Source organism: Triturus cristatus, chromosome 2_1 (genome assembly GCF_964204655.1).
Source record: "Triturus cristatus chromosome 2_1, aTriCri1.1, whole genome shotgun sequence".
Classification (NCBI taxonomy): Eukaryota; Metazoa; Chordata; class Amphibia; order Caudata; family Salamandridae; genus Triturus; species Triturus cristatus.
The window spans coordinates 1072224948-1072240114 of record NC_140581.1 but is presented as its reverse complement, the minus strand read 5'-3'; the positions used below and the strand labels follow the sequence as shown (position 1 = coordinate 1072240114).

Below are 15167 nucleotides of genomic sequence, written 5' to 3'. Positions count from 1 at the left end.
GATCTTGGAGGTCTTTTGTCCTCAAAACCCAAATTTTCACACATATGATTCAGTAACTGTTCTAGCGTGTACTTCTGGACATACTGTATCATCTCAGAGTTGCAAATGCCATTTAATATGGCAGGTTTCAAATCCTCCTCGTACATTGCCAGTTTAGGTGAACAGGCAGGACATCAGACGAAGAAGGACTGGGGACGAGAAAGCAGTTGATCTGCTGTCCAATGTAGCTTAAAGTAAAAAATTAATTTTCTTTTTATTCAAAAGCACTATGACGCAGTCAATGCAGGTCACGTTATAGCGCTTTTCTTTTTTACTGTGTCATAGCATTTTTTTTTCTTTCTTTCTTAAATCTTTATTTCGATTCAGCGAATCATAAAAGAAATCATACAAATGCATTTAGATCACACAGATTATCTTAAAGAAAGAAATCTTTCATTGATAAAAAATACACTATAAACTAGGGAGGATACAATTGCGAATAGGGAAATTGCAACATAATCCTGGCCACAGATAAGCAATTTACATTTCATTTCGGCAGGTGAATTCTTCTAATATACCATACTGCTGCTAGGTACTTGCTAATAGCAAAAACAGTAGAGGGAGATAAATCACTTTTCAGCAGCCTATATGCAAGTACCTAGCAGCAGTATGGTATATTAGAAGAATTCACCTGCCGAAATGAAATGTAAATTGCTTATCTGTGGCCAGGATTATGTTGCAATTTCCCTATTCGCAATTGTATCCTCCCTAGTTTATAGTGTATTTTTTATCAATGAAAGATTTCTTTCTTTAAGATAATCTGTGTGATCTAAATGCATTTGTATGATTTCTTTTATGATTCGCTGAATCGAAATAAAGATTTAAGAAAGAAAGATTTTTTTTTCACTTCAAGCCACGCTGCACAGCAGCTCAACTGCTGTGCGACATTTAGAAAAACACTGACAAACCCAAAAGATTTTGCATAGGTGAAACCAATTGGCTTTGCCAATGCTTGTTTCTTTTTGCTAAGACTTCTGTCACAGAATTGTTACCAACACCTGTAACTTGGCCACTGATGCAAAGACGGAGGCACTGCGTCCACTGGTGGCTGCAAATCTAAGGAGACCAGGGCAGAAGGAGGAGGAGAGGGGGTATTAAGCACTTTTATGTATGCGCTTATGTCGCACGTTTTTCAGAGAAAAGGATTCAAGAATATTGTCTTCATAATCTCACAGTGTGTGTTGTGCCACTTTCAGAAAATGATGAACGCCATCCTCTATATCCTTAAATACCAGAGAGTGACCATTGTATTTTCACACAAAGTTCATAAAACCAGAAAGGGATCTTCGCTCCGTTGCAATTCAAGGAGGTAGCTAAAATCTGTTTTGAGTAAACACCCTTCCTTTAGTACCACTAGCTGAGCCAGCCTATATGGGAAGTCTCTGATCAGAATGCAGCACTGCACCCAACACACCAGAAGCTTGGCCAGGACAAGGGCAAGAAGCTAGCACCTTCACTCACAGTTGGGGAGAAAGCTAGGCTTGAGATCCATGTCCCCATCTGTATCTCTCACTACCAACGGGTACGGGCTGTAATCAGAACACTGGGTTCTCATCTTTCACACTCCCACCTCTTAGTACAAGAGAGAATCGTCACCAAATACGAGAAGATAAAATACACTGCCTAATTCCACCCACCACTGCAGACGGTGATGCAGAATTGGTGTTTGTGAACAAAAGTACCCAGTGTGATACCCATGTGCAGTTCGGCTCCTCATCTCGTCACTCTGGTTGATACTCTATGTTCTCCTGCACAGGAAATGTCCCCAGCCTGATGAGCTATGTTACTTTCATACTATGCTGAACTACAGAGGATCCCCCCAAAGCAAATGTTTCTTTCATCATGGGTGACTACTGTCCATGTAACCAGCCCATGACATAACTAACGGGTGGAGGAAGCTGATTAAGAGGCCTTTCCACTTGACTCCGAAGTGGGGAGACTACCTACCGAGTCTTCTTGATAAAATAAGTGTAGTCTGAATAAGACTTGGTCTCTTAATTCCCCTTAAATAGGAGATGTGTGTGTGCTTGTAATGTTTAGATACTTGAGTGGCGGGTGCATTTTTGTGAGCCCCCATGCGTATATGCGGCTGCCGAGTTGCTGGATGCTTATTGCATTAGTGGTAGTCAAAAAGTAAAATGTCTTATTTTCCCTGCATGCCCGTTACCCTCACCCAATCCGGGAGCAGCTACTGCACCAGATGCTGTGTAACATGTGCAGAATTATCTTCTGTTCAAGGCAAGCAGAGCTGAATCCAGTTATAGCCTTTGACTGGATGAGGATAATCTGGACATGATACACGTAACCAGTGGATATTACCGTAAGCCTGCTATCACTAATGAAAATAGAGTGATTGCACCTGTTGGGAAACTTGTTTCTATGGAGCTAAACAATTTTTCCAGTGTGATGCGCTTGCCAACGATTTGTCCTTGGTGACAACTCTGAATAAGAGTTGAGGTCTGGGCCCAACTGCCACTGTTGGCTGGTTGTATGGTTGACTGCATTAATGCTGCACCCCTACTGGCTGAGAACAGGTTTCAACCTTACTTTTTGTGGACAACACTATATTATTGTCTAGAACCTGAATGGGGCTTCACAACCTTTGTAATATCACCTCTAATACTTTTTGACATGAAAGGTACATCCATTAATATATTGAAATCTAAATGCATTGTGTATAAACCCCACCTAATTGCAAGTCTAATTTGGGCTTAAGTGACAACCCCGCTTCGCTAAGCCTGGGATTTTGTTTGCCTAAGTGTGAAGCTGGGCGATGATGCAAGATGTTGAAGCCAGGTGAGGGAAGTAGTCTCTCACTTATCCAAAGGAAAGGCACAATTATACCCCTACAATCTAAATACGAGGGAATATAATCGCCCCCTCTTTCGAAATTTACAAGCAGTTGATTAGAGTGGCTGCAGTTTGGGGATCAGAGTTAATTGGAGGAGTCAATTGCAAAATATTATCCTCTGGGGGAATTATTTCCAAAAACAGCATTATTACTTCCCTCTAGCGCCCCTACTGTTCAGGTATTTTTTAGCTTGGACTAGTAAACACTGCTTCTCTGGTTGCTTTGAAACCTATTTTACACCAGGTTCAAACATGGGCGACTAAGATGTCATCCCGAAGTTGATTAGCTCTAAAAGAGACCGTCCCAGTCTATTATGGGAGGATCCAAGGAAGGCTGAGCTGAATGGGACTGTCAGCCTGACAAAGGCTTATTTATTATGGTCGAGAGCTCAGAAATTGAAGATATCTCTCCCCCCCCCCCCCCCAATAGCCCACTCATGGTTATATGTCTACAAAAGTGTGATTGAGTTTGCCAGTTATCTTGATGAAGTAAAACAACCTTTACCACAGGGCTGCTTATCAAATTTCAGCTTTGGATTCTTCCTGTTGTCTGTCTTAAAATTTCTGATAATTGCCTCGTTTGCGACATCTAAACATTTAAATCTCAATCAATTGCTTGCTTTTGGTCGTTTAATCTGTTCTTAATAACGCAGATAAGCAGTGGTTAACAGGATTGACTTCATGTGGAGTGTGATGTAGGGATTACCCTATACATTTTTATATGAACCTAATTTTGAACTAGTGCTTTAAAAATATATGCATACATATTTATAATATTTATGACATAGTGGTGAAAATAAATGTGGGACAGTAGCAAGTTATCTGAAGCAACTGTGATAATAAACACATTCACACATGTATTACTACTGGGAGGACGAGGGGTATCGCGACCCAAAGGCTTGCCTTTTGTGAGTTAGGGCCTTCCCCCTAACACACAACAATGGTAATAAACAGAATGTTACATTCTGCACATCTGTATGTACCTATATGTATATATGAAAGAGAGAAAGCATGCATAATAAGTAACTGTGTGATAAGGTTCAATAGAGGTTGTGGTGACAACATAAACCTCAACGCCGAAGGTAGTGTGTCTAAATGCCCCAGAAAGCGGATTTGGCAATACAGGACAATATTACAAATGCTACCCGTTATGTATTTTTATATTACGTGTTAGGGTTGGGGAAGTTAGCTACTTGAAAAAAAAACTGTCTTCTTCTAGCTGCAGCTACAAATGTGCACTGATTACGATTAGAATAATTAGGATTATCTTTCATTACTAAATTTTTGTTAAACAATGGACATGTTGAAGGATTATCTGATTGCCTGGCTGCAGCTTTTACCACATATAGATATACTGGATTTTCCATATGATTTGTTGCAAAATTTGCAACATTTACAGATTTCACCCAAAACTTTGTTTAGCTAAAACAGATGAAAATATTACCACCAGATCACTGCATAATTTGTATTTTTTACCACATAATTATGAAAAACGTATAACAAAATGTGGTCCTCCATGCCATGTACTCCAATCCTAATAGCTGAAAGTTAAAGCTTTGCATAGTGGTTTGGGGACTGTGATTACAACGATAAAGATCTGTATTTCACAAAGAACCATGAAACATTTCCCTTATTTCACATGTAACAATATGGGTTCTTATTCCACTGCAATATCTGCAATAACTCACTAAATTCTGAAAATCAAAGCCTAAAAAGAAGATATTCGACGATCCAGTGGTAATAGCTTGCTCCTTCACTTCCATAGAAACCGTGCTCATTAGCAGGTGTGCAGGTTGCACCAGATTCAGAATACGACAGCTCAGAAGTGGGACTTAAGTGCAAACTGCACATGAATTCACTAATTATTGAGTGTGGAAACTAGCATTTTTCTCTCCTTGTTCGAGTGATTTGCAGCATGGATTACCAGCCATAAATTGCAGGAGGAAACACTGGAGCGTATAAATAGCCCCTCCACTGGTAATTCCATTTTGGACGCAAATGGGGGTTTGTAACCAAAATGGTTCTAGTCCTTAGTTGAAATGAATGATATATACACGGCTTGCCCAGTGACACGAGTCAGAAAGGGCCTGGAGTACCAGCCTGAAAAAAATGTGTTTACCATGTGAGAATTACCAACAATGGGTTTCTAGGAATAGGGTGGTCTTGGGTGTATCCTACCCTGTAGGCGAGGAGTGCACTTTTTGACAGCAGTAAATGGTGCCTGCTGTAGGTGTTGCTGGGTGGGTGGTGGGGGGGGGGCTGGTGGGCTCAACCGAGAAATGTTAAGAGAGGGATGAGGAAGAGTCAAATGAAAGAATTACAACAATAACCATTTATATGAATACAGGAGCGTAGCTTCGTCAGTAAGTTTGGGGAGGGGGGGTTAGCTTCTGATTTGCCAACAATCAAGCTGGCATATCTTGTTTACATGCAGTATATGAGAAGCAGGACATGAGGAAATATAAGGAAAGAGAGAGGAGGGCGGATTTTCAGGGGCACTTAAAACACAACATTTTTGAAGGCCTTCAAAACAGAGAGGAGGGTGTGTGTGTCCGCGCGTGTTTGTATGCCTTTGTTATTGTGGGGCATGTAAAAATCTCAGGTGAAATCTAACAGACATTTCACCAGACACAACTGACAGCACCTCTACCCAACTATTTACTAAAGAGTACACATTTTTGGGGGGATGTAAGGCCGCCCCCCACCCCCCGAAGCTAAGCCCCCGTGTGATTGCTAAAAATATTTTCACACCTACTAGACTAACTATAATAGTTTTATATTAAACACCTGAGGAGAGCACCAGCCGTGTACAAACAGCTGCTAACACATGTGATATTCGTAAACTTTACTTCTCCATGTTGTGTCTTAACCGATAAATGTGTACTTTTTCTTCAGTAGCCTATAACCAACCAGTCTACGAGGCTGAACTCACAGGCCAAGGAGGTAAATAACAGCGACTGTACATGTTTTACTTCTTTCTGCCTCAATCGTAATTGCGTATTGTTTGATGCCTGCGTCTTGCAGAAGCTCGCGAGGTCAGAATTCTATACAGAACTAAAACATTTCTCAGTTCTATCACAAAGCGATGCCTGGTGGCAATAATGCTGTATCCAAGACCTTGTTATATTCCAAACGTGTGCCGTGAAGTGCTTTATTTAGGAAATGAACAGTGTACATATTTTAAACAGACAACAAATGTATCACACGTTCATGAATGCAAATTCACACATGACCCCACAGAGAACTGGTCATGATAATGTGACGTGCACGGTGCACTTCCTCATAGGAAACAACACACGTCAACATGGAAGTGCTGAGTCCGTGACGTCGACAGCCGTAAATGCTGTCAGTACTTCATGACAGATAGGTAGGAGCGATCGCCGCCCACAGATGCAGCATCCGCAGCGGTACTCATTGGTCGCAGAAGGAAGGGGGCGTGGTAGGTGTGGGAATAAAATGTACTGTGATATACGGTGGAAAGATTGGACTTTCTGACAAATCGTGCACCTTAGGGCAGGGGACTTTAAACTTTTTTTATGCCATGATCCCATGTACAAATATATATTAGGGTGCATCTCAGAATGACTATAATTTTCTCATAGTTATTTTATAAAACTGGCAGGTCTGAGCATATTCAGCAATTAAAACATTGCAGATATGTTATCTGCATGACTGGAAACACGCTAGTGATGGTCTCCCTAAAAGTGGGATTATTTACTCAGAATGGTTTGAGGACCTTGAGCGTTATTTGGAGCCATCCTTTCCCTCACTTGGAGACCTACTCATAGGCAGCACAGGAGTAAAAAAAAAGACATAACATATTCTTTACTACTGACAAACATCTCTCCTGACCCTCGCTCCCCGCCCCCCAAAAAACCAACACTGTGGCTCACAGAATAAATAACGCACCAGTGTTTACAAGTGCTCAGCAGACAGCAGGTCATACTAAAGTAAACCAAGGGCAATTTAAAAAAAAGCCAACACTCCTGAAGCACGGGTTTTGGTCCCTGATACACCTCTGAGGGAGTCCTACGCCCTGGGGGGGGGGGGGGGGGGGGCTCTCCTTTCACCCAAGAATCCTCGCTATGCAGAGTGGACAACATGCCGAGGCAGACAGCGCGCGCCTTCAAAGGAGGAAGTAAGTGCTAGAGCGACTTTGAACGTGAACTCGGGCTGAAGCCTTACGCACGCTGCAAGCGTGCCACACACACACACCGAGGAGCCCGAAGCCCCACGAGCCGGAAAACACTTACCGTGCGGTGAGTTGACACTGCCCGTTCAGTGCTGCGGTCACTGAGGCGACCCGGGCGAGGGTTCAGCGGTGGAAGCCCCCCAAAGGGAGAACACGCGGGTTGAGGCAGTGCGCTGCTGGTAATGGCAGGGGAGCCGTCAGCAGCTGTGCCGCCGCATGTCGCTTAGCACTGAGCAGGTGAGGGGCGCCCCGGGGCGGGGGGCACTTCAGCCAGCCTCTTCACCGGGTTAGGGCGCACAAGCGGGGTATTGTAGGAGGGTAGCGGCTCTAGCCACCCCTGTCTCCTGCTGCCGCTGCTGCAGCTCAGTGAGAGGCGGCCCTTGCACTGAGACTGGCGGACGGTCTTACTTCCTGACTGGAAATTCCCTCTGACGCAACGAGGGGCAGGGAGAAACGTAAAGTGACAGCAGGGGAAAACTGTAGGATGGAGATGATGCGAAATAGGGGTACATGGAGAGAGGAAAGGGGAGGAGGGGAAGGAAGAATAAAGAAGAGAGATAAACAGGAGGGCGGAAGTGGCAAAAGAGACAAGAAAAATAGGTAAGATAATCGAGAGACGAGAGAAAGATGAGCAATTGGCAGAGGGTGGAGAAAGCATAGGAATAAGTGCTGAAATAAGTTAAAAGACTAGACGTTGATTAAGAGATACAAAAAAGAGGAGGGATGAAATAAAAAGGTATTTGCGAGACGTAGGAAGCTAAAACAAGAAGAGTGAGAGGTGAAGGCAGTTAGAAAGAGAGGTCAGTTGAAAAATATAAAATGAAGGGGCCAACAAAAAGAATAGGAACAACATAGTGAACTCATTATTATACGTGATTCCTACCACTGTTATTATTTCGGAATCTGTTTTTCAGTCATACAAAAGCTCACGTCAGATGATAAGAGAGTAAACCAAACAAGTGATAATGTGGATGGGTAGGGCGGGTTGTTTACGTTATGCTCGTTAGATTTTACCGTTTCGCGCACAGATTAACGTAGGAAGGGCTTTAAATGGGATGAAAAAACGGGGGGGGGGGGGTGGTGTCTCTCAAAGGGGCGTGACCAACATAATTAAGGGCGTGGCTTAAAACACGTGCTTACAAATCTGTGCTAAGCATAGTGTGCCGCCCGACATGTAGTTTGCTGTTTCTGTTATTGCATCCAGATATATGATACAAGTAACATCATACCTACAACAAGCCAGGACTATTGGCTTTGTCGATGGTTGTTAGTTGCATAAGATAAATAAGCAGCAACTATGGCTTGTATATAACATTGAAAAAGCTTCCACTTAAAGCCCAGGTGACACCACAACAATGTTGCTGCTCCTGTGTTTCAAAAAGAGAAGGGAAACCCAGAGAGAAAATGATTTTCTTTAAAGGATTCCCTTTCCCCTACAACGCTCACCTGGCATGACGTCATACCATAACTTCTCCACTAGTGAGAAGTGAGCAATGTGAGCACGCTCACATGATGTGCCTGCTGTCACTGTAGTCCAGCAAAAAAACGGACCGCCTGTGCCAGGGCACAAAACAGAGCCTGATATAGACCCATTTCGAGGCCCCCTTTAAAAAACTGCCGGTGCTCAGCACCGATGAGACCCGGCCCACTTAAAGCCTTGAAATTAGGTCTTCAGAAGCCTTCCTATTCGCAGGCCCCTTGGAAACCTATTACTTGTTTTACAGTACAAATGATTACTATCCATTCCTAGTACCATAGATTTAGAGGTTGGAATAAAGACAAGCTTGTCTTGCTCTCCGCTCAGTAACTCCCCCTGGAATGAACCTCGAAGCAGACCTGAACCCCCACCAATATAAAAAGGCACCGCCCCCTCCAAAATACCTGTACGTACCAAGCCACTGTACACACAGTTGGCCAGACCACCGGGAGGGAGGGTGAGCCGTAATGGAGATAAGCAAGAGTAGGACTAGGAGTAATGTGATTACCAGTAAGTAATATCAACATTACCTCCACGTTCCTCTTGCTTATCTTCATTACGCAATGAGGCATACCAAGCCAAGGATAAACCCGGCCAACTCTCCAAGCAGCAGCCCAGAGCATCACAACAAGGCGCCTAAAGGAAGGGCAAACAAACAGGAAAGACAGGCCAGTCCCAACACAGTGGACTGAAACACGGAGGTACGCCCGGCCCTAAACCTGGGAAAGAAGAAGGCCCCCAAGACACTGCAACCTGAAAACAAAAGGAAGAAAACAGCAGAGCCAGAAGGCGCAACCCCAGTGGTTGAAGTGGGCGGGAACGGCAGGGCACGGCGTACCCCTACTTCTTCAATTCCAAGGAGTCCGTTCCCCTACTTTTTTATTTTGAAAATGCGTCTCAGGACGCAAGAATTCGCCACCGCCTATAAATAAAGATCGGGGTTCCTGGCGTTCGTGTCGGGCGGGAAGGCACAGAAGTAACAGGACTCTGTCTTTTCCTTCTTGCCCGGAGAAGAAAAATACAGTGTCCACATCTGCTTTGCCGCTTCAGCTACCCCCCGCCCCCCTTTCCTTCATCCCTCTCTTTCTGTCTAGCAGTTTTTCTCTTACTGAAAACCGAGTCTTCAAGACGGGGTTTTCACTCTCTTTCCTCTCCTTTCTTTTATTTGCTCCCCTGTGAAATGGATCCAAAAAAGAAAACATTTTTGCTGGAAATGTCGTATTTTAATTCCAAAGTGCAGCATCTGGAATAAAAGGTTAAACATATGAAAAATAACTAAATAAAGTAAGACAGAGTGGTAGCAAACTGGCCAGATTGATTTTATTCACACCCAAACACATTAGCGCCACTTTTTACAGAGTTTGTCAGTGAAGCGCTATTGTTGTTTTCTTATCTTTGTTTTCCCTGTGCTTGCAACTAGTGCACCAATCCTGGAGGTACTGGATGTGTGGATCGGAAAACAAAATGTGTACTGCAGCTCTGCGTCCAGGAATGTGGTCTTTTTACCATACTGCTTACGTTTTGTAAGGATATAAGCAACGGACTTTGAAATGAGTCCATTCAGGGCCCTGTAGTCATGTCCTTAACTTTTCAGGCAAAAGCACTCACTGATTTCTGAATAGTGAGTGTAAAGGCGTTAAGGTAACCATGTTGTTCCTGCTTACATTTAACATGGTTTGCTAAATTTAGCATTCCCTATGAGTGTTTGCTTATTCCAGGATGTTGTTACTTTTTTTTGTAGGCCGCATATTGCTCTTGTCTAGCTCGTAATTTAAATTGAGCCGCATCTATGTGCCAGCAACAATTGGGTTGTAGTTGAAGGCAGTGTGAGTTTTTCTCAGTGGGGCAGTATGGTGTTCAGTGGGGAAGAGGATGTGGCACTATGGCCAGAGCTACTGAATTTGGAACTTGAGAACCAGGTTCAGCCTTAATAACCAGTCGGGCGGGAAGGCACAGAAGTAACAGGACTCTGTCTTTTCCTTCTTGCCCGGAGAAGAAAAATACAGTGTCCACATCTGCTTTGCCGCTTCAGCTACCCCCCGCCCCCCTTTCCTTCGTCCCTCTCTTTCTGTCTAGCAGTTTTTCTCTTACTGAAAACCGAGTCTTCAAGACGGGGTTTTCACTCTCTTTCCTCTCCTTTCTTTTATTTGCTCCCCTGTGAAATGGATCCAAAAAAGAAAACATTTTTGCTGGAAATGTCGTATTTTAATTCCAAAAGTGCAGCATCTGGAATAAAAGGTTAAACATATGAAAAATAACTAAATAAAGTAAGACAGAGTGGTAGCAAACTGGCCAGATTGATTTTATTCACACCCAAACACATTAGCGCCACTTTTTACAGAGTTTGTCAGTGAAGCGCTATTGTTGTTTTCTTATCTTTGTTTTCCCTGTGCTTGCAACTAGTGCACCAATCCTGGAGGTACTGGATGTGTGGATCGGAAAACAAAATGTGTACTGCAGCTCTGCGTCCAGGAATGTGGTCTTTTTACCATACTGCTTACGTTTTGTAAGGATATAAGCAACGGACATTGAAATGGGTCCATTCAGGGCCCTGTGGTCATGTCCTTAACTTTTCAGGCAAAAGCACTCACTGATTTCTGAATAGTGAGTGTAAAGGCGTTAAGGTAACCATGTTGTTCCTGCTTACATTTCACATGGTTTGCTAAATTTAGCATTCCCTATGAGTGTTTGCTTATTCCAGGATGTTGTTACTTTTTTTTGTAGGCCACATATCGCTCTTGTCTAGCTCGTAATTTAAATTGAGCCGCATCTATGTGCCAGCAACAATTGGGTTGTAGTTGAAGGCAGTGTGAGTTTTTCTCAGTGGGGCAGTATGGTGTTCAGTGGGGAAGAGGATGTGGCACTATGGCCAGAGCTACTGAATTTGGAACTGGAGAACCAGGTTCAGCCTTAATAACCAGTCCACCAGACCACTCTCCTGAGGGAGCACATTCCTATGCTAGACCTTAGAAGGCTGCGCAAGACCTTAGAAACCCTGGTGTCGTAGCACCAGCAGGTGGACTCTAGCATGACAAGTGTAGTTTAACTTTCAAGGCTTGTCCACCACAATCCATACTAAAGTTCACCTCCAGTCTTGCGGTCAGGCCTATGAAGCAGCACCGCCTTGAACAACAGTGACTCTGTCACTGTGGTCCTAGGACCCTTTAGAAGGGCCAGCTCTAGGGCAGTGCAACCGGTGTGACTGCACCGGGTGCTGACTTTCGGTGGAGGCATTATGTTTGCAAGTATATTAAGGTTTTAAAAGCGCTTGCTGCCTCCTTCCTGGCCTCCAGCAATTTTCGGCAACAATAAAAATATCATGATGGATCTGGTATTTAATGTTCTTCCTAGAGAGAGATCATTTTGTCTAGTGGAAGTTTTGATTCATGGAAAGGTAGCTCAGAGGGTTAATGTGCCTGCTGCAAAGAACATGTACCATGCAGATTGTGAGAAGTTGGCCTGGTTTATGCTGTCCACTAGTTATAGTGGGCACCTTGTACCAGTACAAACAACCCTTATTGATGATAGGTTTAAAGACGACCTTTATTGAAAGCTATCCTAGTGGTAGCTATGGAGAGCAGCCTTCAGGCTAAGTCTTGAAGGAGTGTAAAGCAGCTTGGTTTACCAGATTATAACCTCTTGAATTACTAAATCAAAGAAGATCCACACAAGGTATATATAAATATATGTATTCAGTGGCGGTGCGTCCATCGGGGTGCAGGGGCGGAGCCCCACTTAACGCACGCACGCAACGCGGTGTGCTTGCAGCAAATCCAGCAATTAAGCTCAGCTCTGCCTCTTACTGTGTAGTGGCCGGGAGTCGGGATATCAAGGGGGTGGGGCTGGGGGGCGAGCACTGACACTGACTGACAGCGGCTCGCAATGTATTTGCGCATGCTCGAGTTTGTCTCACGACAAGCACGAGCATGCGCATTCGCCGCACTGTCTGCCATGTACTATATACTGAGAGGAGGGGGCCGAGAGGCCGAGGGTTGCCTCATGCAGCAGCCCCTTCTCTCGGTATCCGGGCGAGCACTATCCGTGCTCTTTAGCCAATCCAGGGCAGGCGCTGCTAATGCAGCGTCTCTGGATTGGCTGAGAGCCTGAGACAGTCTCAGACCCCGCGCGACAGCCTAGGACGAAATTGCATTGGGTGCCGCGCAACTATGGCCAATCACTGTGGCTTATGTCTGAACACAGTGACAGTGATTGGCCATGAGGTGCGCAGCGCACTCTCTGCAGTCCGTCGCGTCATCACGCACGCGGTGCCACACTGTCTGCATACACACCTCGTGGCGGCGGTGTACAGTGTGTGTCAGCTCTCCCGGACCCGTCGTGACTCGTGTGACGGTCGTCGAGGACTCGTGACTGACGTGACTGCCAGTGCCATCGTGACCGTGGTGTTTGTCGAGAAAGGTAAATTAGATTCTGTTCTCTGTTGAGATTCTAGGTGGTGCGGACATGCATCTACATTGCTGCTAAAAGCGGGAGAATGGGGCCTTGAATCGGGTTACGTTATGTGTGGGCTTTGGAAGTGCATGCTGCTGCAGGATCGGACATTTGAAACGCAAATGCACGTTTTCGTACATGCCAACATTTCAGAAGAGCAAAGTGGGAGATGTAAAAAAAAAAAAATCGGGAGAATGGGGCCTTGAATCGGGTTACTGTCATGTGTCACACATGACAGTAACCCGATTCAAGGCCCCATTCTCCCGATTTTTTTTTTTTTTACATCTCCCACTTTGCTCTTTTGAAATGTTGGCATGTACGAAAACGTGCATGCATTTGCGTTTCAAATGTCCGATCCTGCAGCAGCACACTTACAAAGCCCACACATGATGTGTGGGCTTTGTAAGTGTGCTGCTGCAGGATCGGACATTTGAAACGCAAATGCACGTTTTCGTTACTACACCATCAAGTGCACCAGGCTCACAAATAAGCTCTTTGACGGGTTGCAAAGTCCTCTCCGCTGAGTTGAGCTGTCAGACTGTGCCCGCACCTAAAGGTGCATGAGCACAAACGCCAGCTTGAAAAACACTACATTGGTTCTCAGTGGACATAAGCTCCATCAACAAGTCCTATTCAGGTAGATGGTTAAGATACACATGCCTTCAAAGTCTAATACCATACAGAATCCTGCTTTCTGCATCAGCACACTTTGTTACCCAATGAGCGTTCAATCGGATTAAACATGGAGACCTGGGCTCTAGATTGTGGAATGCATTGAACCCACACTTAAGGGGAGAGCCCGAAAACATGATTTTTAGAAGTGCTCCATCTTGGCTTCAATTAAACTATTTGCAGCTGGTGATAGCATTGAAGAATATCGAGCTGCGCCCACTGTCATTGATTCTTCTTTAAATTTCCCACTGAATACCAGCATAAACACAGTGGAACATCTAAAGTGCCTCGAAGTGTGTTCTCTGCTCCTCACATCCTCTTTATAAATGGCCACATACGAAATTAGTGGTAAGACACACTGCAGCTTACCTTACCTTTGCTTTACCTCACTCAGAACGTTAGTATTGAATTTGCACCGCCATCTCCTAATGACATAGTCCATCATGACCACTTGAGTTCACATGGCCACTATGCATGCAGGTGATGACTGTGCTGCATTGCCTTGTGGCTAGATGAGCCACGAGGCATAACACGAGCTACGTACATCTTTGAAAATTAGATTTTTTGTAATAAGAGTTTGAAGTTATATGATAAATTACGGGACAAACATGCTGTTGCAGAGGGATGTTTAGATGGTGGAAAATGAAAAGGGTATGTAGTCAGGAAGCAGAGGACTTCAGGTTGGAAAAATTCAAAGCAGCACACTGCTTTGCCATGCAGGACTCAGCAGCATAAAGACAAGACGTCATGCAGACATGGGGAGAATGTGAAAAGGCAATGAACTAAAAACAGAAGAGGCCATTATTGTTGAAATGGGACTGACCATTATTTGAAGTTAACTAAAAGTGTGAATATAAAACTGGAATAAGCCAAATTTCAGATTTTAGGATTGTTATGTTTTATGCTAAGTAACGTTGTACTGTAATACAGTCCTTTATAGGTATTTATTTATTGTTATATGACATCTCTTTATTAATGTTATAACTGCACTTTCACAATTGCTTTATTAACCTTCCTGCTTTCTCAAATTTGCTTGAAAATGCACCATTTCTCTTTTTTTTTTTCAAAAGTTTCTCGGGGGGAGAATCCCCGCGAACCCGCCTTATAGGGGTTCGGGCTCGCTCGCAACGGTGAAGTATACCGATCATTTTACGCCACACCACTTTCAAATGTCACCAGCCGCCCCTGTATGTATTTATTTCTAAACACTCACTACTAATCTCTTTATGAGATTAGAGTCCAAGATACACAATAATACAGTTCTAAAATGACTGTAAATAGCACAATATACAATGGGCCCTAGGGGCAGAACAAAGCATATATTAAGAAAGTGGTATAAGAACCACAACTTGACTAGACACAGTGCCTAGAGCATGTAGAATTGCTGGGACCCCAAGGAACCACCCAAGGTAATGACACAGGAGACCCACGAGGGACACGTGCAGTGTGAGAACACAGGCGCAAGCCCCGTTCTATTCTATGGGAAAG

General features: G+C 44.1%; 1 protein-coding gene across 3 annotated transcripts in view; it reads right to left on the bottom strand.

Moving 5' to 3' along the window:
* The window catches only part of NFKB1 (nuclear factor kappa B subunit 1), a 272410-nt gene extending 264940 nt beyond the window's left edge, over window positions 1-7470 (bottom strand). For all 3 annotated transcript variants that reach the window (XM_085636087.1, XM_085636099.1, XM_085636094.1), the window contains exon 1: window positions 7143-7470. The gene's annotated coding sequence lies outside the window, so the exon portion shown is untranslated. The remainder of the gene's footprint in view (window positions 1-7142) is intronic.
* Window positions 7471-15167: the final 7697 nt, after the last annotated feature.